This window comes from Salmo salar, chromosome 12 (genome assembly GCF_965601325.2).
Source record: "Salmo salar chromosome 12, fSalSal1, whole genome shotgun sequence".
NCBI lineage: Eukaryota > Metazoa > Chordata > Actinopteri > Salmoniformes > Salmonidae > Salmo > Salmo salar.
Window position 1 is genome coordinate 82,656,145 of NC_138302.1, and position 22,868 is coordinate 82,679,012.

A 22,868-nucleotide genomic window follows, 5' to 3' on the forward strand; every position below is an offset into this window, starting at 1 on the left:
TCTCTGTATCTAAGATAATTGTGTAGTTTGAGTTTGAGTATTATCGAGGTGTGCTAGCCAGCCGCGACGCGGCGCCAGACTTACTCAACACACCTAGTCATCATTAACCCACTGCCAGCTAGCCAACCGTTACCGACTAGCAGCGCTGTAGTTACTAATACTTTACAACGGAGCGATTTGACTAGTGCAGTGTTACCTAGCTAGCTACCTAGTTGTCTTTGTCATAGCTTGATAATTGTTAATTGTTAGCTAGCCAGCCATCGAGGTTAGCTAGCCAGCTATTTCCGTCCCCCGCGACGCCATTTTTCCTAACCTAGCCAACTAGCCAACTATTACCGACGAGCAGCATTGTTGAAACTAAATACACTACAAGGAACGTCTTGATTAGTGTTATGTTAGCTAGCTAGCTACAAAGTTGCTTTGTATCATGACAAGGTGTAGTACTGAAACTACCGAGGTTACCTAGCCAGCTACACGTTCAAAGTCAACACGCAGCCACTGCTAGCTAGCCTACTCCACCAGCCAGCAGTACTGTATCATTTTAGTCAATAACATTTTTGCAACGTAAGCTTAACTTCCTGAACATTCGAGACGTGTAGTCCACTTGTCACTCCAATCTCATTTGCATTAGCGTAGCCTCTTCTGTAGCTTGTCTACTATGTGTCTGCCTATCCCTGTTCTCTCTCCTCTGCACAGGCCATACAAACGCTCCACACCGCGTGGCCGCTGCCACTCTAACCTGCTGGTCCCAGCGCGCACGACCCACGTGGAGTTCCAGGTCTCCGGCAGCCTCTGGAACTGCCGGTCTGCGGCCAACAAGGCTGAGTTCATCTCAGCCTATGCTACCCTCCAGTCCCTAGACTTCCTGGCGCTGACGGAAACATGGATCACCACAGATAACACTGCTACTCCTACTGCTCTCTCCTCGTCTGACTACGTGTTCTCGCATACCCCTAGAGCATCGAGCCAGCGGGGTGGTGGCACTGGAATCCTCATCTCTCCCAAGTGGACATTCTCTCTTTCTCCCCTGACCCATCTGTCTATCTCCTCATTTGAATTCCATGCTGTCACAGTTACCAGCCCTTTCAAGCTTAACATCCTTATCATTTATCGCCCTCCAGGTTCCCTTGGAGAGTTCATCAATGAGCTTGACGCCTTGATAAGTTCCTTTCCTGAGGATGGCTCACCTCTCACAGTTCTGGGTGACTTTAACCTCCCCACGTCTACCTTCGACTCATTCCTCTCTGCCTCCTTCTTTCCACTCCTCTCCTCTTTCGACCTCACCCTCTCACCTTCCCCCCCTACTCACAAGGCAGGCAATACGCTTGACCTCATCTTTACTAGATGCTGTTGTTCCACTAATCTCATTGCAACTCCCCTCCAAGTCTCCGACCACTACCTTGTATCCTTTTCCCTCTCGCTCTCATCCAACACTTCTCACTCTCCCCCTACTCGGATGGTATTGCGCCGTCCCAACCTTCGCTCTCTCTCTCCCGCTACTCTCTCCTCTTCCATCCTATCATCTCTTCCCTCTGCTCAAACCTTCTCCAACCTATCTCCTGATTCTGCCTCCTCAACCCTCCTCTCCTCCCTCTCTGCATCCTTTGATTTCCTCTGTCCCCTATCCTCCAGGCCGGCTCGGTCCTCCCCTCCTGCTCCGTGGCTCGACGACTCACTGCGAGCTCACAGAACAGGGCTCCGGGCAGCCGAGCGGAAATGGAGGAAAACTCGCCTCCCTGCGGACCTGGCATCCTTTCACTCCCTCCTCTCTACATTTTCCTCTTCTGTCTCTGCTGCTAAAGCCACTTTCTACCACTCTAAACTCCAAGCATCTGCCTCTAACCCTAGGAAGCTCTTTGCTACCTTCTCCTCCCTCCTGAATCCTCCTCCCCCTCCCCCCCCCCTCCTCCCTCTCTGCGGATGACTTCGTCAACCATTTTGAAAAGAAGGTTGACGACATCCGATCCTCGTTTGCTAAGTCAAACGACACTGCTGGTCCTGCTCACACTGCCCTACCCTGTGCTTTGACCTCTTTCTCCCCTCTCTCTCCAGATGAAATCTCGCGTCTTGTGACGGCCGGCCGCCCAACAACCTGCCCACTTGACCCTATCCCCTCCTCTCTTCTCCAGACCATTTCCGGAGACCTTCTCCCCTACCTCACCTCGCTCATCAACGCATCCTTGACCGCTGGCTACGTCCCTTCCGTCTTCAAGAGAGCGAGAGTTGCACCCCTTCTGAAAAAACCTACACTCGATCCCTCCGATGTCAACAACTACAGACCAGTATCCCTTCTTTCCTTTCTCTCCAAAACTCTTGAACGCGCCGTCCTTGGCCAGCTCTCTTGCTATCTCTCTCAGAATGACCTTCTTGATCCTAATCAGTCAGGTTTCAAGACTGGGCATTCAACTGAGACTGCTCTTCTCTGTGTCACGGAGGCTCTCCGCACTGCTAAAGCTAACTCTCTCTCCTCTGCTCTCATCCTTCTAGACCTATCTGCTGCCTTTGATACCGTGAACCATCAGATCCTCCTCTCCACCCTCTCCGAGCTGGGCATCTCCGGCACCGCGCACGCTTGGATTGCGTCCTACCTGACAGGTCGCTCCTACCAGGTGGCGTGGCGAGAATCTGTCTCCGCACCACGTGCTCTCACCACTGGTGTCCCCCAGGGCTCTGTTCTTGGCCCACTCCTATTCTCGCTATACACCAAGTCACTTGGCTCTGTCATATCCTCACATGGTCTCTCATATCATTGCTATGCAGATGACACACAATTAATCTTCTCCTTTCCCCCTTCTGACAACCAGGTGGCGAATCGCATCTCTGCATGTCTGGCAGACATATCAGTGTGGATGACGGATCACCACCTCAAGCTGAACCTCGGCAAGACGGAGCTGCTCTTCCTCCCGGGGAAGGACTGCCCGTTCCATGATCTCGCCATCACGGTTGACAACTCCCTTGTGTCCTCCTCCCAGAGTGCTAAGAGCCTTGGCGTGACCCTGGACAACACCCTGTCGTTCTCCACCAACATCAAGGCGGTGACCCGATCCTGTAGGTTCATGCTCTACAACATTCGCAGAGTACGACCCTGCCTCACACAGGAAGCGGCGCAGGTCCTAATCCAGGCACTTGTCATCTCCCGTCTGGATTATTGCAACTCGCTGTTGGCTGTGCTCCCTGCCTGTGCCATTAAACCCCTACAACTCATCCAGAACGCCGCAGCCCGTCTGGTGTTCAACCTTCCCAAGTTCTCTCACGTCACCCCGTTCCTCCGCTCTCTCCACTGGCTTCCAGTCGAAGCTCGCATCCGCTACAAGACCATGGTGCTTGCCTACGGAGCTGTGAGGGGAACGGCACCTCCATACCTTCAGGCTCTGATCAGGCCCTACACCCAAACAAGGGCACTCCGTTCATCCACCTCTGGCCTGCTCGCCTCCCTACCTCTGAGGAAGCACAGTTCCCGCTCAGCCCAGTCAAAACTGTTCGCTGCTCTGGCACCCCAATGGTGGAACAAGCTCCCTCACGACGCCAGGACAGCGGAGTCAATCACCACCTTCCGGATACACCTGAAACCCCACCTCTTCAAGGAATACCTGGGATAGGATAAAGTAATCCTTCTAACCCCCCCCTTAAAAGATTTAGATGCACTATTGTAAAGTGGTTGTTCCACTGGATATTATAGGTGAATGCACCAATTTGTAAGTCGCTCAGGATAAGAGCGTCTGCTAAATGACTAAAATGTAAATGTAAATGTAACTTGAATAGACCCCAGTTGTTGTGATGTCTATAATGCGATATTGGTCTCGCAATGAAACACAGTGAATTCCACGACACGCTACATTTATGTATATATTTAGGTCTTTATTTAGGCAAAAATAAAGACTGAAAGATCCAGCTGGATGAGGAGAGAAGCAGCCAGCTGTTTGTGTTCTAGACAGTTTCTCTCTATGCCTTCTGCCCCTCTGATGCCCTCGAACGGAGAAGCTGCACACAGATTCAATGAGGGACAATTTCCATGAATGCTGTTTTGCATTCATTGACCTCATTTCTGCGTCGGGCGTCACAGGAAGTCTGGAGCGCTGACAACAACACCCCCTGCCAGTCCACCCCTGCTCACCAAAGTGACCCTCAAATTGCTGTTTAATCACAGCAAAACACTTTGTAGCACAATTGTAGAACACTAGTAACTGTGACTGGCATGAATGCAGAATCTAAACGTGCCCCAAAGAGAGAGAAGGTTGCTATGCTGATGGGGAAAACATGGCCAATAATGTACTTTACTGTGTCTCTCTATGCTTTGTTTGTTAGGCTGTTTATGAATACAATTATTTTCAGAGCATCTATTGACTTACCCATGGTGCAGAGTTAGCATCAAATAATGAAATGCATTAACAAGATTAGCATCCAAGCAACATTTGAGTCATTTAGCAGACACGCTTATCCAGAGCCACTTACAATTAATGCATTCATCTTAAGATAGCTAGGTGGGACAACCACATCTCACAGTCGTAGTAAGTACATGTATATTTTTCCACAATAATGAAATTATTAGCAAAGTCAGTGCGAGTAGGAAAAGACAAGCGCAGTCTTTTTTCGGGGGGGCTGAGCAACTTGTGAAAGTGTGTATAGCAACTTGTGTATTTTGTACAACCAAGTAAATAGTATTTTTTAGAACCAAAACAAACAAGAAACATCCAAACAAACTACAAACCCGTCGATTTCTAGGCCCTAAACATTTTGTAATGTGTCCCGCCTCTCTCTTCTAGCGCATGCAAAGGCATCTCTATCCACCCCTACATAACTCCAAGCACCTTTTCAATAATTCATCTCCCTCTGTTAAGGATTCAGCCTGCGCTGCACTTGCCAGTATCCCCACAAATTGGCAGGCAGCCTTATATTTGGCATACCCGCAGCAGCCTAGCGCTGCTCTCTCTCCTCTGTAGGCCTTGTAGCCATCCCCTTGAGAAGACTCAAGCTGACTGTCCTGCTCCCAGTCTCCCAGGGTGAGCCAGGGCTGGCTGTCTTGTATTCAAGCCTCTTCCACAGCCTATTAGCAGGTTCTAGACTGGAACATTATAGATCCTTTAACAGTGTGTGATTTGGAAGTTAATATATTGAGCATTAACATTTACCACAGGGCTTCATAAGGGCTTCAGACGGGCAGCCAATAGTTCTGTCCCCTCAACATCATGTGTCCTGTTCCTGTGTTTGGTCTCCTACCGCCAAGTTCTGATGTCTGGCCACAGCTTGGCACTCACCGTAAGTCTCATCCCCTGTCTCACACATCCCCCACCACCACCTTTATCCTTTATATGCACTGAGGGCCTGATGCTGACAAACCTATGCTCCCGAGTCCCAGGAATTGTAATCAATGTACAATTGATAGAATGTATAATGTATTGAATGAAAATACTAGTCTCACAGTACAGTCGGGTATTGATGAATCACTGTATTGCATTGAGCTGTGGTCACAATGCATTACCTACTAGAGGTGTTACAGAGAGATGTGCTGCTGGGATAAAATAAGTCACAGGAAGGGATGGTGCATACTTCCTCTCATTACAACTCCAGGGAAAAAGGTCAGAGCTATTCATTTCCTCCATCAATTAGAGAAACACACCTTTGTGCCTCTGAAAGCCCAGCATTACATCCACATTTGCTGTGTGATTTCCTGTCTGCGTGTGGTTGTTCAGAGAGGTTGATGGCTGCCCAGAGACTTGGGCAGAGTGAATGTGCCCAACATTAATATTACATGTGTACTGAGGATGCAAGCACCATTCAGTTCTCACTAAAGAGTGAGGAACTCTGCTCTACTGTAGCTTACGTGAAAGCTTGATTGACATCTCACTGGCACAAAAGCTTACAGGTAGTCTGCTTCAGTGTAAGTCTCTGCACACCATACAGCAGATGGAAGCTACCACCTGACGCCCTGTGTCAGTGCTTGTGTGTGTGTGTGTGTGTGTGTGTGTGTGTGTGTGTGTGTGTGTGTGTGTGTGTGTGTGTGTGTGTGTGTGTGTGTGTGTGTGTGTGTGTGTGTGTGTGTGCGTTTGAGAGAGAGTGTGTGTGTGCGTGTGCATGTGCGTGTGAGAGAGATTGCATATGTGTGTGTCGTATAGCAGTGTGTTTTTAGTCCGAATGCAATACTACAATTAAATAAAATGTTGGACTAATTGCACTTTAACATGTACAGTACATGTAGCCTCATCTTGACATTTTTATTATGCATTTTTACTTATCCAGCCTACTTGCTTGTAAATATCTTTAGCTATGTGATTTTGTCTGTATGCATTGTGACTGTTGCAAAATGAACTCTCGTCATTTAGGACATCGGAATCATGCATAACAAATCTGGGTTTGACAATAACCCTTCAAAACCTAGTGTTGCCTAATTGCCAGAGAGTGTTCAGCTAATAAATAATGCATTTAAAAGTCTAATCTAATTTAGCAAATGAATATGTCTAGAAAACAATTAATCAGAGACCAAAAGTGTATTTACAAACAATCAATTATTCATAAAGTGAATGCTGGGTAAGTGGTCTCCTTCCCGGGTGAGATGCTGCCATAATTGGAGTGGGACTATAGGAGAGTGTGCGTTCGTGCGTGTGTTTGTGTGCATGTGTGTGTTCAGTCCCCATGCTCCCAACTTCTGCCCAAACAAGAAGAGCATCAAAAGAGTCAGCTCATTACTGCCTAATGAGTTGTCTGATTAATACGGAAAATAAAAGCATTATTGTAGAGTGCTGTATGTTTATTTAGTTTAATTATTGTACTAAAGTGACTGAATAGAAGCACAATGGGCTGAAACATTTACATGCATTCTAATATGGTAATAAGGCCCTAGAGGAGCAAATCAAGGCTATCAAGTACAGTGAAGACTTCTTACATAGGAAACAACAGGTCTAAATGTGTTGATGTGTGGTTGTTGATGTGCAGATATGTATCTGTTTACAATATGTACTCAGCACACGCCATGTCATCTAGCCATTCTAAACCTTTCTGATGATGGGTTATGTAATGAGTGATCTCGGAGCGAGCCATTCTAAACCTCTCTGATGATGGGTTATGTACTGAGTGATCACTGAAACAGAATCCATTGTTATTGTGGAATAAACTCCTAGACTGTTGAAGCTGGAGAGGGATGGTCTTATCTCTCTCTCGCTCTCTGACTCTCTATTTCTCACTTGTTCTCTCTCTCGCTCTCTCTGTCTGTTTTTCTCTTCCCATGTCTGTTCTTGTTCTCTCTCTCTCTCCATCTCCTATGCTGTCAGTCACCAGAATATGGAGGCTGTTGTGAGCACAGTGGTGGAACCTAGCCTGGGCTCTGTTTACAATATTTCATAACACCGATAATAGGGCTCTTCAGGGGGCAACAGCGATAAACAGAACTCCCAAAATAATCACGTCCATGCACCAGAGTTGAACAGCTCTTTTACAATGTCCTACCAAAGTACCCATGCTGTCGCAGCATCACAGGCAGTAATGTTTCTCTGACAGACTGACTGGCCACAAAGTAGATAGAACATGAGTAAAAACAGTATATGCCTCACTGTGAATCAACAAAATATCAGGTGTTTGCAATGGAAATGAATATGTGTGCACACACACACACACACATACATAAACAAACTGTGCTGTGTGGACCCCAGGAAGAGTAGCTGCAGCTTTTGCAACAGCTAATGGGGATCCTAACAAAATACCCCCAAAATACCAATACCAAACTGCATCATCTCTCCATATCTTCGTTACATAAGCTGTTGTGGAGATAAAAAAAAGAAGCCAACAGATTGTGAGGGTAATTCAATTTCCTCCAGCAATGCTGGCTTCCAAATGGTCTCCATCAGTGAGCCAATCAGCAGCTGATTCAGTGATTTCCCCAGCTGGGCTTCCTCTTAGACAGGAAGCCAGAGAATCTCAGGCTCAGAGACAGAGACACAATGACAGGTCTGCTGGATCACTGGTTCAGCACCAATGGATTGAAATGCATTTATATAGGATTTTACAGTAGACAGTAAGGACAGGACTCTGTCATTGGAGTAGCTGTGACACCCATGAATATTTGAGGATATGCATTTGTCACAAGCGTCGATGAACGGTGACCAAAATGCAGCGGGTATAGTGCTCATCTTTCTTCTTTATTTGAAAGAACACTCAAAACAAAATAAACAGACGACGAAACAGTTCCATAAGGCACACAGGCTATACAGAAAATAACCACCCACAAAAACACAGGAAAAACAGGCTGCCTAAGTATGGCTTCCAATCAGAGACAACGAAAGACACCTGCCTCTGATTGGAAGCCATACCTGGCCACACATAGAAAAAGAAACATAGAAATGGAAAACTAGAACCAAAATCCCCTAGAACCAAAAACCCCAAAACACACAAAACAAACACCCCCTGCCACGCCCTGACCATACTACAATTACAAATGACCCCTTTACTGGTCAGGACGTGACAGTATATGACATGAGTTCATGCACAGGCATACATTTGTCCATTCATGACTAGGCCTATGTATGTATATTTATTATCATGTTTGCATAGAAATAAATGTCCAGACAACTTTAAAGTGATAGCTATTATATATCGTATAGCTTCTAAAGAGATGGCACCGAAGGAGATGGCTTCCGTTTTACGATTTCGTAACCAATTGTGCTATTGTGTATGTTTTTTTGCGTTATTTGTAACTTATTTTGTACATAATGTTTCTGTCTTATGGCCGAAAAGAGCATCTAGATATCAGGACAGCGATTACTCACTCCGTACTGGAGGAATACTTTTTCTTCAATGAGTCAGACGGGAAGGATTGACTTCAGACGCCTGACAAGGCCCTCATCACCGTCATTTGCAGGAGAAAGAGACGAAGGTAACGGGGACGAAGGTCCGGGTGCCTTGTAAGGATCCGTCACCGAGAGGGTAATCTACCTTTACTATCGGTCCTATTAGCCAACGTACAATCAATCGATAATAAAATAGACGAACTACGATCATGTATATCCTACCAACAGGACATTAAAAACTGTAATATCTTATGTTTCACCGACATGAATAACATACAGCTGGCGGGTTTTAAGCTTTTTCGGCAGGATAGAACAGCGGCCTCTGGTAAGACAAGGGGTGGCGGTCTATGTATAATTGTAAACAACAGCTGGTGCTGTATTTTTGTAGCTGTCTATATACCACCACAAACCGATGCTGGCACTAAGGACGCACTCAATGAGCTGTATACGGCCATAAGCAAACAGGAAAACGCTCATCCGGAGGCGGCGCTCCTAGTGTCTGGGGACTTTAATGAGAAGAAACTCAAATCCGTTTTACCTCATTTCAACCAGCATGTTAAATGTACAACCAGAGGGGAAAAAAACCTCTAGACCACCTTTACTCCACACACAGAGACGTGTATAAAGCTCTCCCTCGCCTTACATTTGGCAAATCTGACCATAATTCTATCCTCCTGATTTCTGCTTACAAGCAAAAACTAAAGCAGGAAGCACCAGTGACACAGTCAATAAGAAAGTGGTCAGATGAAGCAGATGCTAAGCTAAAGGAATGTTTTGCTGGCACAGACTGGAATATGTTCCGGGATTCTTCCGATGGCATTGAGGAGTACACCACATCAGTCATTGGCTTCATCAATAAGTGCATCGATGACGTCGTCCCCACAGTGACTGTACGTACATACCCCAACCAGAAGCCATGGATTACAGGCAACAGCTGCACTGAGCTAAAGGGTAGAATGGTCACTTTCAAGGAGCAGGACTCTAAGCCAGAAGCTTATAAGAAATCCTACTTTGCCCTCCGACGAACCATCAAACAGGCAAAGCGTCAATACAGGACTAAGATTGAATCGTACTACACCGGCTCCGACGCTCGTCGGATGAGGCAGGGCTTGCATACTATTACAGACTACAAAGGGAAGCACAGCCATGAGCTGCCCAGTGACACGAGCCTACCAGACGAGCTAAATTACTTCTATGCTCGCTTCGAGGCAAGTAACACTGAAGGATGAATGAGAGCATCAGCTGTTCCAGACTACTGTGTGATCATGCTCTCTGTAGTGGATGTGAGTAAGACCTTTAAACAGGTCAACATTCACAAGGCCGCAGGGCCAGAATGATTACCAGGATGTGCACTCCGAGCATGCGCTGACCAACTGGCAAGTGTCTTCTATTTTTTACTTATCTATTTTTTTCTAAAAACTTCTTAAAGCATTGTTCGTTAAGGGCTTGTAAGTAAGCATTTCACTGTAAGGTCTACACCTGTTGTACTCGACGCATGTGACAAATACAATTTGATTTGATTTTCTCCACAGACACCAGACCACACTCACACCAATGCACAATGCACACCCCTAATACACACAGCAAACACAGTGAGAGAGCAGATCGTGTTAGAGTCCCAGCTGTGATTAACTCGTCCTGACAAAGCCAGATGTTTTGTTAAAATGCAGAGAACCCAAAGTGGAGCTCAGGGAGGGGGGAGACACGCGCTCCCAGCCTCCCCCTCCGGCCCCAGGCAGCCAAGTGTTCCTCCATAAACATCCCACATCACTGAAGGCAGACTGCGGAGACCAGAGAGAGGTAAAGAGAACATATGTCTAGGCCAATGTCTCCCATCGCAGCTCACTCAACAGAGGGAGGATGTCAACAAAGAGGGCTAGTGGAATACCCACTGTCGAGTCAACGTTTCTCCCACAACACAAGCATGCTCAGTCTGAGGCATGTTGCTCTGCTTGGTAATATGGATTGGCATTTGAAATTATTTCACTATTCAATTAATATCAAACGTTTTTATCCGGATAGTCAAAATTCATAAAAAAAATTAAAAATCTGAATGATGCAAAATGGCCAATATACCACGGCTTAGAGCTGTTCTTATCCCCGACGCAACGCAGAGTGCCTGGAAACAGCCCTTAGCCGTGGTATATTGGTCATATACGACAAACTCAAGGTGCCTTATTGCTATTATAAACTGGTTATCAACATAATTAGAGCAGTAAAAATAAATGTTTTGTCATAGCTGATATACCACGGCTGTCAGCCAATCAGCATTCTGGGCTTGAACCACCAAGTTTATAATGTTACTTTTTGCAGTAGCCTAGGCTAACAGCAACAGTGAAAAAGAAGTCTGTTTGCCATCATAGAACTGATTCTGTTTCAAAAAGTTTCTGATGAGTGTTAAATTGATCTGTGTCAGGTCCATTGCCGCGGGAAGTAGGGGTGCTGAGGGTGCTGCAGCAACCACTGATGAAAAAATAACCCCGTCGACAGCACCCCCGCCTCAAAATATCCTCTAGTGGCCATGGTGAGGTCTTGAGGACCCTCGGTTGGTGTGCGCCTGTAGGCTAATCACTATTTGAAGTGGGGTAAATAGCATACTGTTGTCAAGGCTGTTGGGAGGGCATGATAGTAAACTGCCTTTTCGTGTAAAATGCAACCCATAACCCATAGCACGAGAAAGAAAATGAGCTTAAGAATAAAGCAATACTTTGTGCGGCCTCAGAAGTGTAGGCTACATATACGAGCAACTGAAATTAAAGCAGGAAGAATGGTCCAAACGCACCAAGACAGTCGTGAAGAGGGCATGACAAAGCCTATTCCCCCTCAGGAAACTAAAAAGATTATTCCCCCTCAGGAACTAAAAGATTTGCCATGGGTCCTCAGATCCTCAAAAGGTTCTACAGCTGCAACATCGAGAGCATCCTGACTGGTTGCATCACTGCCTGGTACGGCAATTGCTCGGCCTCTGACCGCAAGGCACTACAGAGGGTAGTGCGTACGGCCCAGTACATTACTGGGGCGAAGCTTCCTGCCATCCAGGACCTCTACACCAGGCGGTGTCAGAGGAAGGCCCTAAAAATTATCAAAGACCCCAGCCACCCCAGTCATAGACTGTTATCTCTACTACCGCATGGCAAGCGGAACCGGAGCGCCAAGTCTAGGACAAAAACGCTTCTCAACAGTTTTACCCCCAAGCCATAAGACTCCTGAACATTTAATCAAATGGCTACCCGGACTATTTGCATTGTGTGCCCCCCCAACCCCTCTTTTTACGCTGCTGCTACTCTGTTTATCATATCTGCATAGTCACTTTAACAATACAAACATGTACATACTACCTCAACTGGGCCGACCAACCAGTGCTCCCGCACATTGGCTAACCCGGCTATCTGCATTGTGTCCTACCACCCACCACCCGCTAACCCCTCTTTTATGCTACTGCTACTCTCTGTTCATCATATATGCATAGTCACTTTAACCATATCTACATGTACATACTACCTCAATCAGCCTGACTAACCGGTGTCTGTATGTAGCCTCGCTACTTTTATTGCCTCGCTACTGTATATAGCCTGTCCTTTTACTGTTGTTTTATTTCTTTACTTACCTATTGTTCACCTAATACCGTTTTTTGCACTATTGGTTAGAGCCTGTAAGTAAGCATTTCACTGTAAGGTCTACACCTGTTGTATTTGGCACGCGTGACAAATAAACTTTGATTTGATTTGTAAATAATGACTGTCAAAGCCACGTGATGTCTGAAGCAGCAGTAGCTCAATGCGTTGTATTTAAACACTACATTCTAAGAGTTTGTTTCATTAAATTAAGCACTTGAAATGTCATAGTATATCCTTGTGTGTAACAATGTAACATTGTTTATTTTAATTTAGACAAAGCTTTTTCATTGTTTGGATATCTGGGTATTCGATTATACGGGGCCCCGTAATGGGTAGTATATGAGTAGACACCGTAATGAGTAGTATATCAAATAAAATAAAATAACATGCACCGAATACAACAGGTACAGTGAAATGCTTACTACAAGCCCTTAACCAACAATTCAGTTTTAAGAAAAATACCTAAAAAATAAGAAAAAAAGTACGAAAATAATTAAAGAGCAGCAGTAAAATAAGAATAGCGAGGCTACATACAGGGGGTACGGGTACAGAGTCAATGTGCGAGGGCACCGGTTAGTCATGGTAATTGAGGTAATATATACATGTTGGTAGAGTTATTCAAATGACTTATGCATAGATAATAACAGAGAGTACTAGCAGCGTAAATAGTCTGGGTAGCCATTTGATTAGATGTTCAGTGGTCTTATGGCTTGGGGTAGAAGCTGTTTAGAAGCCTCTTGTACCTAGACTTGGCGCTCCAGTACCACTTGCCGTGCGGTAGCAGGGAGAACAGTCTATAACTAGGGTGGCTGGAGTCTTTGACAATTTTTAGGGCCTTCCTCTGACACCGCCTGTTATAGAAGTCCTTGATGGCAGGAAGCTTGGCCCCAGTAATGTACTGGGCCGTACGCACTACCCTCTGTAGCGCCTTGCGGTCAGAGGCCGAGAAGTTGCCATTCCAGGCAGTGATGCAACCAGTCAGGATGCTCTCATTGGTCCTGCTGTAGAACCTTTTGAGGATCTGAGGACCCATGCCAAATCTTTTCAGTCTGCTGAGGGGGAATAGGTTTTATAGTTCAAACAGTTAGCCTACTAGATGACATCTTGTTCATATCATCATCAGAATCATCATCAGCATCTCGTTCAGATTGGCTGTCATTAGCTGTGGTGTTGTTGGTGATGATGATGACAGCGATGATGACTCAGTGACGTTGTGAGTCTAACACACTTCCTCTCTATGTTAATAGTGCACAGCCTCAGGGCTCAGAGAGATCCTCTCTCTTTGTGTGTTGCCCTCTCTCTCTCTCTCTCTCTCTCTCTCTCTCTCCATTTGCTCTTTCTATTACTCTATTTTCCTCTCTCTCACTCTCTTTTTCGCTCTCACTCTGTCTTCCTCTCACTCTCCACACTCTAATCTCATTTCTCACCAGCTCATATTAAATAGATGTCTGTCATTATAGCTGGTGGAGGGGTGAGGTAAAAGGAGAGAGGTCCCCTGGTCACACCACAGGCAGGGAGGGACAGAGTGAGGCAGAGAGAAGAACAAGCAGGGATGGAGGGAGGTAGAGAGGGAGGATGCAGAGGGATGTCTAGTAGACCATGAGAGAGCACACTCCTCCCATCCTCTCTCCATCTGAGAGAATACTCCACCGTCTCTCCTCCTCCACACTTCCTCTGCAGATAAACAAGGCCAAAGCCAGCGTGAGGCAGACCTGATCGATCACTCAGAATGTGTGTGTGTGTGTGTGTGTGTGTGCGCGCGCACGTCTGTGCATGTGTATATTGTGGCGGATGAATCAGAATTAGTTGGGTAACATAGATAATTAAGATGTTTTATTTGCATAATATGCTTATGTGAGATACTTGTCGTATGTGAATGTATCTGTTAAACCATGTGAAGGGATGGCGTGATTAATGGGGAACCAATTACTTGTCTCCACAATGTCTGTGTGCAAGTCACTCCCTCCTTTGGCATTGGGGGGAGGTGTATGGCAGTGTCTGGACCCTTGTATGTCCCCTCTGATGTTGCACTTATCTTGGGATAGTGTATGACCTAGAGGCTCACTCCCCTCAGTGAGCTTGTCCAGGAGTGGAGTAAAGAGGTGGTTTACTTGAGATGGAAGTATCTAGAGTTGTCAATTGATTTATGCCATTGGATGAGCTAATGGTTCTGTTCTATACCGTACCAGGGAGAGACGGTTCCAGTTTGGGGTAGGAGGACCAGACACTGGTCTATACAATGAAAACTGTTGACACAGCAGTTTCTGTCTGATATGTTTTATAGATATCTTTCATACAAAACTTAACCTTGCGACCCATTCTATGTATCTGTGGTTCATCATGTACATTGAGAGGGGTGTATCTTGGCTATAAAAGATCTTTGTACTTTTGTGTAGTCACTTTTCAATGGTTCATTAGAGATAGCGCATCATTGAAAGTCAAGTGCTTTTGCAAAAGCATCTTAATTATTAAAGATGTAGTTTTAAGTATAACTCTGACTTGTGTGTGAAGTTTGTAACTCTCCTCATTTGGTAATGCAGAAATTAGCCACCACAATATGTATGGGTGTGTTTGAGAGAAAGAGATAGGGAGATAGTGAAATAGAGAGAAATTAGCAGTATGTGTAGGAGAGGAGAAAAGCGTCTCTATGCCTGAGGTGTTTTGCATCAGGCATCAGGTGTCAACAGATCCTAGTCCCCATCTCTTTTCCAGCCCACTGGGTGCAGCTATCCCCACAAAGACCACAGTGACAACAAAGACAGTCTCAACAGCACACAGTGCACAACCAGCTCTGGTCTACTCCAGGTCTGAACAGGAGTGATCTACTCCCCATGGGCTCCATTCAAAACCAGCAAACGAGTACTGTGTCAAACCACCAGGGACTAATCTCAGCAGCAGAGCAGTAATATTCACCCACCACGTGTCTATTAGAGGAGCTAAGGGCTGCCATTAATCCCCCAGGTGTCCATTCCTGATCGTGCCATGGGAATTCTCCCCTCCACTGGGGCTGATCTAACCTGCCACGCTCCTTTATCAATCTCTTGGGATCCATTAGCATGGAAGTGTGTCTGGAAGAAACTGTACAGTTAACTGATGGGATTTAGTCACGTAGATAGAAGTTTCACAGTCAGTATGTTTAACTGAAAGGGTGCTCATCTGTGACTCCTCAGTGATACATTTACATAGAAGCCAATCTCTACTAAAAATAACCCATGCATGTAGAGATAATGTTTAAAATGTACTGACATTTCTTGTGGCAATACTTTGATGTTGGCTAAGAGAACTATCCACCACTGATTATGTGCAGATGTCCATGTGAGTGAAGATGGCCCGAGATACTGTATAATATAATGACGAGACGGTTTTGTCTCCACCCTAACAATGGGAGTCGTTGTCCCAAAGGGGGAAGGCAGGTGATCTGCTTATCACTGTATTCTAGTTTGAACAGATTTTGACAGGAGTGGACCCTCTCACTTTGCCTCTTCCTCTCTGAGATGGCATCTATTGCCTCTTGAAAATGTTCAATTCAACATATTATTTTTCAAACTGGTGCTTTAATTGAGCAAATCATCGGTCGAGATTCCTTCCTGACTCCTTCTGCCTCTGTCTGACCTGGAGCCCTCGTTGAGCCAAGCAGCTGATTGGCTACCTATAGATTGATAGGCTCCCTCTGTTCTAATGAGGAGTGCTGTGTTGTGCTGAGAGCTTCCCTCCGTGTGGACCACTGAGAGGCCACAGCAAGAGCAGGCTGGGCTTGGGAGGGTTGTTATCATTCGAAGTACAGAGGAAGGACCTCATGCCCCTTTCAGATCCTCCACTGATTTCTTCAGTCACACACCCAGAGACCATCTCTGGTAACACTTATTAAAGGAAAATGGAAGCAACAAATGCAATGGGGGAGATTAGAGAACAATAAAAAGATGATGGGCTCAACACTCTGTAAAGACCTTGTGAAGGTCAGAGAGGGCTCTCAAATCATCAAAGACATGAAATGAGAACAGAAAGCAAAGCACACTCCTCTTAGGAAGCCAGCTCCTACTGTTCCCTACTCTAATCAAATACAATAAAATTGTATTGGTCACATACACATATTTAGTTGTTGTTATTGCGGGTGTAGCGAAATGCTTGTGTTTCTAGCTCCAAAAGTGCAGTAGTATCTAATAATTCACAACAATACACACCAATCTAAAAGTAAAAGAATGGAATAAAGAAATACATTAATATTAGGATGAACAATGTCGGAAAGGCAATGACTAAAATACAGTAGAATACAGTATGTACATATGAAATGAGTAAAGCAGATGTAAACATTATTAAAGTGACTAGTGTTCCATTATTAAAGTGACCAGTGATTCCATATCTATGTACATAGAGCAGCAGCCTCTAAGGTGCAGGGTTGAGTAACCGTGTGGTAGCCGGCTAGTGATGGCTATTTAACAGTCTGATAGCCTTGAGATATAAGCTGTTTTTCAGTCTCTTGGTCCCAGCTTTGATGAACCTGTAGTGATCTCGCCTTCTGGATGATAGCAGGGTGAACAGGCCATGGCTGTGGTTGATGTCCTTGATGATCTTTCTGGCCTTCCTGTGACATCTGGTGCTGTAGGTGTCCTCCTGGTGTGTCCTCCCGGTGATTCGTTCGGCAGACCGCACCACCCTCTGGAGAGCCCGGCGGTTGCGGGCAGTGCAGTTACCATACCAGGCGGTGATACACCCCGACAGGATGTTTTCAATTGTGCATCTGTAAAGGTCTGTGAGGGTCTTAGGGGCCAAGTCGAATTTCCTCAGCCTGCTGAGTTGCGCTGTTGCGCCTTCTTCACCACACTGTCTATGTGGATGGACCATTTCAGATTGTCAGTGATATGTACGCCGAGGAACTTAAACGTTTCACCTTCTCCACTGCAGTCCCATCGATGTGGATAGGGGTGTGCTCCCTATGCTGTCTCTTGAAGTCCACGATTAGCTCCATTGTTTTGTTGACGTTGAGTGAGAGGTTACCACCATTGTCATTGTTGGTAATCAGGCCTACTACTGTTGTGTCGTCTGCAAACTTGATTGAATTGGAGGCGGACGTGGCCATGCACTCATGAGTGAACAGGGAGTACAGGAGGGGGCTGTGTGCACACCCTTGTGGGGCCCCTGTCTTGAGGATTAGTGTAGTGGAGGTGTCAGGAAGTCCAGGACCCAGTTAGGAAGTCCAGGACCCAGTTGCACAAGGCAGGGTTCAGACCCATGGCCCGGAGCTTAGTGATGAGCTTGGAGGGCACTATGGTGTTGAAGGCTGAGCTGTAGTCAATGAACAGCATTCTTACATAGGTATTCCTCTTGTCCAGATGGAATAGGGCAGTGTGCAGAGCGATGGCGACTGCATCGTCTGCGAATCTATTGGGGTGGTATGCAAATTGAAGTGGGTCTAGGGTGTCAGGTAAGGTGGATATCAGCGACACAACAGTAGTAGGCCTGATTACCAACAATGACAATGGTGGTAACCTCTCACTCAATGTCAACAAAACAATATGATCCTTAACTAGCCTCTCAAAGCACTTCATGTTGACAGAGTTGAGTGCTATGGGGGGATAGTCATTTAGTTCAGATACCATTGCTTTCTTGGGTACAGGAACAATTGTGGACATCTTGAAGCAGGTGGGGACAGCAGACTGGGATAGGGAGAGATTGACTATGTCCGTAAAAACTCTAGCCAGCTGGTCTGCACATGCTTTGAGGACGAGGCTAGGGATCCGTCTTGGCCCGCAGCCTTGCGAGGGAATTGTGACTCCACTTTGTCTCTGTACTGACATTTTGCCTGTTTGATTACCTTACGGAGGGAATAGCCACACTGTTTGTATTCAATCATATTCCCAGTCACCTTGCCGTGGTTAAATGTGGTGGTTCGCACTTTCAGTTTTGCATGAATGCTGCCATGTATTCACGTTTTTTGGTTAGGGTAGGTTTTAATAGTTACAGTGGGAACAATATTCTCTATACACTTCCTGATGAACCGGGGCACCGTGTCCGTGTACACGTCAATGTTATTCTCAGAGGCAACCCAGAACATATCCCAGTCCGCGTGATCAAAACAGTCTTGAAGCATGGATTCCGATTGGTTAGACCAGCGTTGAATTGACCTTAACATGGGTACTTACTGTTTGAGTTTCTGCCTATAGAAAGGGAGGAGCAGGATGGAGTCGCGATCTGATTTGCCAAAGGGAGGGCAGGAGAGGGCCTTGTAGCAATCCCAGGGAGAGGGAGTAACAATGGTCGAGAGATTTTGATGTGGGAGTACTACAGACAATGTATTGATAAAACTTCGGTAGCGTTTTTCTCAAATTTGCTTTGTTAAAATCCCCAGCTACAATAAATGCGGCCTCAGGATATGTTTTTCCCAGTTTGCACAAAGTCCAGTGTAGTTCCTTGACACCCATCATGGTATTGGCTTGAGGGTGAATATACACGGCTGTAACTATAACCGAAGAGAATTCTCGTGGGAGGTAATACAGTCTGCATTTGATTGTGAGGTATTCTAGGTCGGGTGAACAAAAGGACTTGAGTTTCTGTACATTATCACAATCACACTATGAGTAGTTAATCATGAAACATACACCACTGCCTTTCTTCTTCCCGGAGAGTTCTTATTGCTGTCTGCGTGATGTACTGAGAACCCAGCTGGCTGTATGGACGGGGACAGTATATCTGGAGAGAGCCATGATTCCGTGAAACAGAGTATGTTACAGCTTGTCTACTTTATTGTCCAGAGACTGAACATTAGCAAGTAATATACTCGGAAGCGGTGGATGGTATGCACGCCTCCTGAGTCGGACTAGAAGTCCACTCCAAATTCCTCTTCTTCACCGGCGGTGTCTGGAGCAGCCTCTGGGATAAGTTCAATTGCCCTGGGGGTTAGGAACAAAGGATTCAGTTCGGGAAAGTCATATTTCTGGTCGTAATGCTGGTGAGTTACCGCTGCTCTGATATCAAAAAGTTATTTCCGGCTGTATTTAATAACACAAAAGAACATTCTGGGCTAATAATAATGTAAGAAATAACAAACATAAAAAACGAAATACTGCAAAGTTGCTTAGGAGCTTGAAGCAGAGCTGCCATGTCTGTCGGCGTCATCTTCCATTCCATAATAGAGATGTTTGTTTGGGGTAATCAAGTATCCCTAAAGTACAAGAACATGAGATCAGAAGAAAATAGTGGAGAGGAGAGAGGTGTATTTGAGAGGAGAGGAGTGGAAAGGTGTGGATTGTGTATTGAGGGGGTGGTGGACAGCTAGGAGAGTGGCAGTCCATGGACATCACCTGGCTGAAAGGGGATGGCACTTAAGGCTGTTAAGTGAGTGTCATTGCTCTGGGAAAAACACTTTGGCTACCCCTGTCTGTCTCGCTCTCCATCCCTCTCTCCCTCATCTCCCACTTTCCCTGTCACTACAGTAGCTCTCTCCCCCTCTCTCCAGTGTTCTCTATATTGTATGAGGCTTCTCTCCCTCTTGCTCTGAAATGTTCATGTGCTCTCATTTACAGGTTTATGAGATGACAATTGACTCAAACAAGGAAAACAATAAAACAAGTAAAGCCTGGGTAACGAGCTGATGGTGATTCTGCACATAATATAGTGAGATCTGTCTGAATAACCCCTGTGAAGAGGTTTCCCTAAAACCACCATCTGTGACTTAAATAGTTAGGACATTTTAGGGAAAAAGAAAAGGGATGTGAAATCTCAATACAACCCTGTGTTATTACCATCCAACTACACTGATGGAGCCTGGGAAACACACTGACAGACACAAGTCTCTCATTAAGGACATCACACAATGTATAAATGTGGTGCTCAGTTATTTTTGATCATGATATTTATAGATTTGAAAGTATGGTGAATTGGTTTTAATAAGGTTCCTTAGAGAAGTATGTTTTCCTTCAAGTTAGTTTAACACAGATCAGCTTATTATTTTCTTGTGATTGGTGTAGAAAGAAATTAATTACATTTGGACAGAAAAGTGTATATCTTTATTAGAACACCCCCATCATGGGTGCTAGCAGCACACAGCAATATGTATCAGCAGCAAGTGCAGGACCAAATAAGCAAGGCAAACAAAGCCCAACACATCTAATAACACCCAGGTTTATTTGCCAGTTATGCCAGTTCTAATTTCCATCAGTTTTGACAAGCCCATTAAATGAATCTGGCCAAAAATAAACATGTTTGTGCTGAACTGATGTGACAGGCTGTGATCATACCTCCCAATGTTGGGGAGAGATAGGGCCAGCTTTTAATTAAAAAAGCAGCTCAGATGCACAACTGAATGGACTACATACACAGCCCATTCACCTCCAGCAAACAAACTGTACAGCCGCAACACATATTACCATTTATTAAAACCATGACACCAGACACAGCACACGACTGCTGGTAATGACCATACATATAGAACTAAGCATATTTAATATGTAGCCTACTGTATCTTTGGATAGCAGGGATTACAGTGATACATGTAATGATAATGCCATTTTGATCAGTATGAAAACAGAGATGGTTAAAAGCCGTGGTAAACATTCTACATTGTTGTTGTTATGGTGCTGCTGGATTTCCCTTATCGACTCACACTGTTCGTTCTGAAATTCATATTTTTCATATTGAGCATGAAAATCTACAAATAAAAACCTGCCACTAAACACAGTCAATCCCAGCTTGGTCCCAGAACTATGTTACTATGTTATCTTAAACAGGTCCTGAGGGATAGCCAGTTCAAATTCATAAAATGGAGATAAACTCATAAGATAGGAGAACATCCTTTTGAATACTCAGAGGGCTGCACATGACAAATTACCTGTACAGGAGCAATATCACCACTCCAGCGCTCTGCTCTGATGGGAGGCACGGACATATTTTGTCTCAGAATGAAATCTTTATCGCTGTGCACTGTTGTCTGGAGGAAGGTCAGAAAGACCCCCGCCTCATTATATTGCCAATTTTTTTCCAGTTTCCATGGTGATCACAGAGTCCAAACTTCGATGTCATCCCTGTCACGCAGACCGACAGCATGTGAGCTATCATCACTATCTCTCTTTTCCCCTGCTTTTTTTCATTATTTTTTCTCATTCCCACACTACAATCTTTCTATTTTCATGTGTTCTGTATTATTTTCCAACACCATAAGCCTGGGTTAAGCTGGAACCATATTTGGTGGAACCTAAGTGAAATCAAAATGAGTGTATCTGAAGTGCATATTTCCTCAAAAGGTTGGATCCTTCTGGATGGAGACATGCCAAACTTTGAGGCAATTCAACAACAAGATTTCACTGATTAATTATCTTATAATCTGGCATGAACAGAAAGTGTCATGATGTTTTCATCATATTGTCAATGAAGTGACTTCAAAAAGTAGGCTACCTGCGCATGTTCGTCCACTCCAAAATAATTCAAGCATTCCAACAGTGCAATGTGCACTCGTGCCATTTAATGAATGGAAAGAGACATATGTTACAAAACACAAAAAAGTGTAATGCCATTTGGAGACTGTCATTGGGTCTACCCTCTTGTAGCCTGAATTAATTGATGTGTCTTACTGACAAAATTACCTTTTTTGTAGAAAGAAATGATGGGACACCTCTAAAGGGGTTGAGATACGGGACATTCTCGGGATGACAAGTGCAGCCACATGGGAAAAATATGGGTTAAACCATGACAAAGGGCTGAGGGTGTTCATTTAATAAGCTTTTATTTGAAAATGTACCCCTGTAGCAGTACAAATAGCCTTTTAAACAAATAGGACAATGGTTAAATTTGCATTATTTAGAGTTTGACTTTGTTGCATTTAGGGGGACTTATGTCTCATTCAGGGTGTCTGAGACCCCCTTGGGCCCCCTGTAATTTGCACTCTGGTTGTCACGTCCTGACCAGGAAAGGGGTTATTTGTTATTATAGTTTGGTCAGGACGTGGCAGGGGGTATTTGTTTTTATATGGTTTTGAGTGTGTGTTTATGTAGAGGGGCGTTTGATTTATGTATTCCGGGGTTTTTGGTTTAGTTCCATGTTGTATAGTTCTATGTCTGTTCTAGGGTATTTAGATCTATGTTTAGGTAATTGGGATTTGGGCCTTCAATTGGAGGCAGCTGGTTATCGTTGCCTCTGATTGAAGGTCCTATATTTAGGAGTATGTTTGTTATGGGTATTGTGGGAGGTTGTTCTTTGCACTGCTGTATTTAGCCTGCAAGACTGTTAGTTAGTTCGTTTCTTGTTTTGTTTATTTAAGTGTTCACAAATAAAGTTAAGATGAGCACTCGACCCGCTGCGCCTTGGTCCATTTACTACGACGATCGTGACACTGGTGCTAGGCCTGGGCCTGGGCGGCACCGTTCTGACCGCTCTGCTCTGCTCTGCAGCCTAATGGTGTTCTGAGAAGTGCATGGGGCTTTCTCCGTTTCATCTCTTCATATTCCAGAAGTGTTAACAGAAGGAATGTTTTACCTTTTACCTG

The 22,868-nt window shown here is 45.0% G+C and overlaps 1 protein-coding gene across 2 annotated transcripts in view; it reads right to left on the reverse strand.

Annotated features, from left to right (window-relative positions):
* LOC106565798 (cadherin-4-like) overlaps positions 1-22,868 on the reverse strand; it is a 381,738-nt gene that overhangs the window by 218,641 nt on the left and 140,229 nt on the right. The gene's annotated exons all lie outside the window — the stretch shown is intronic.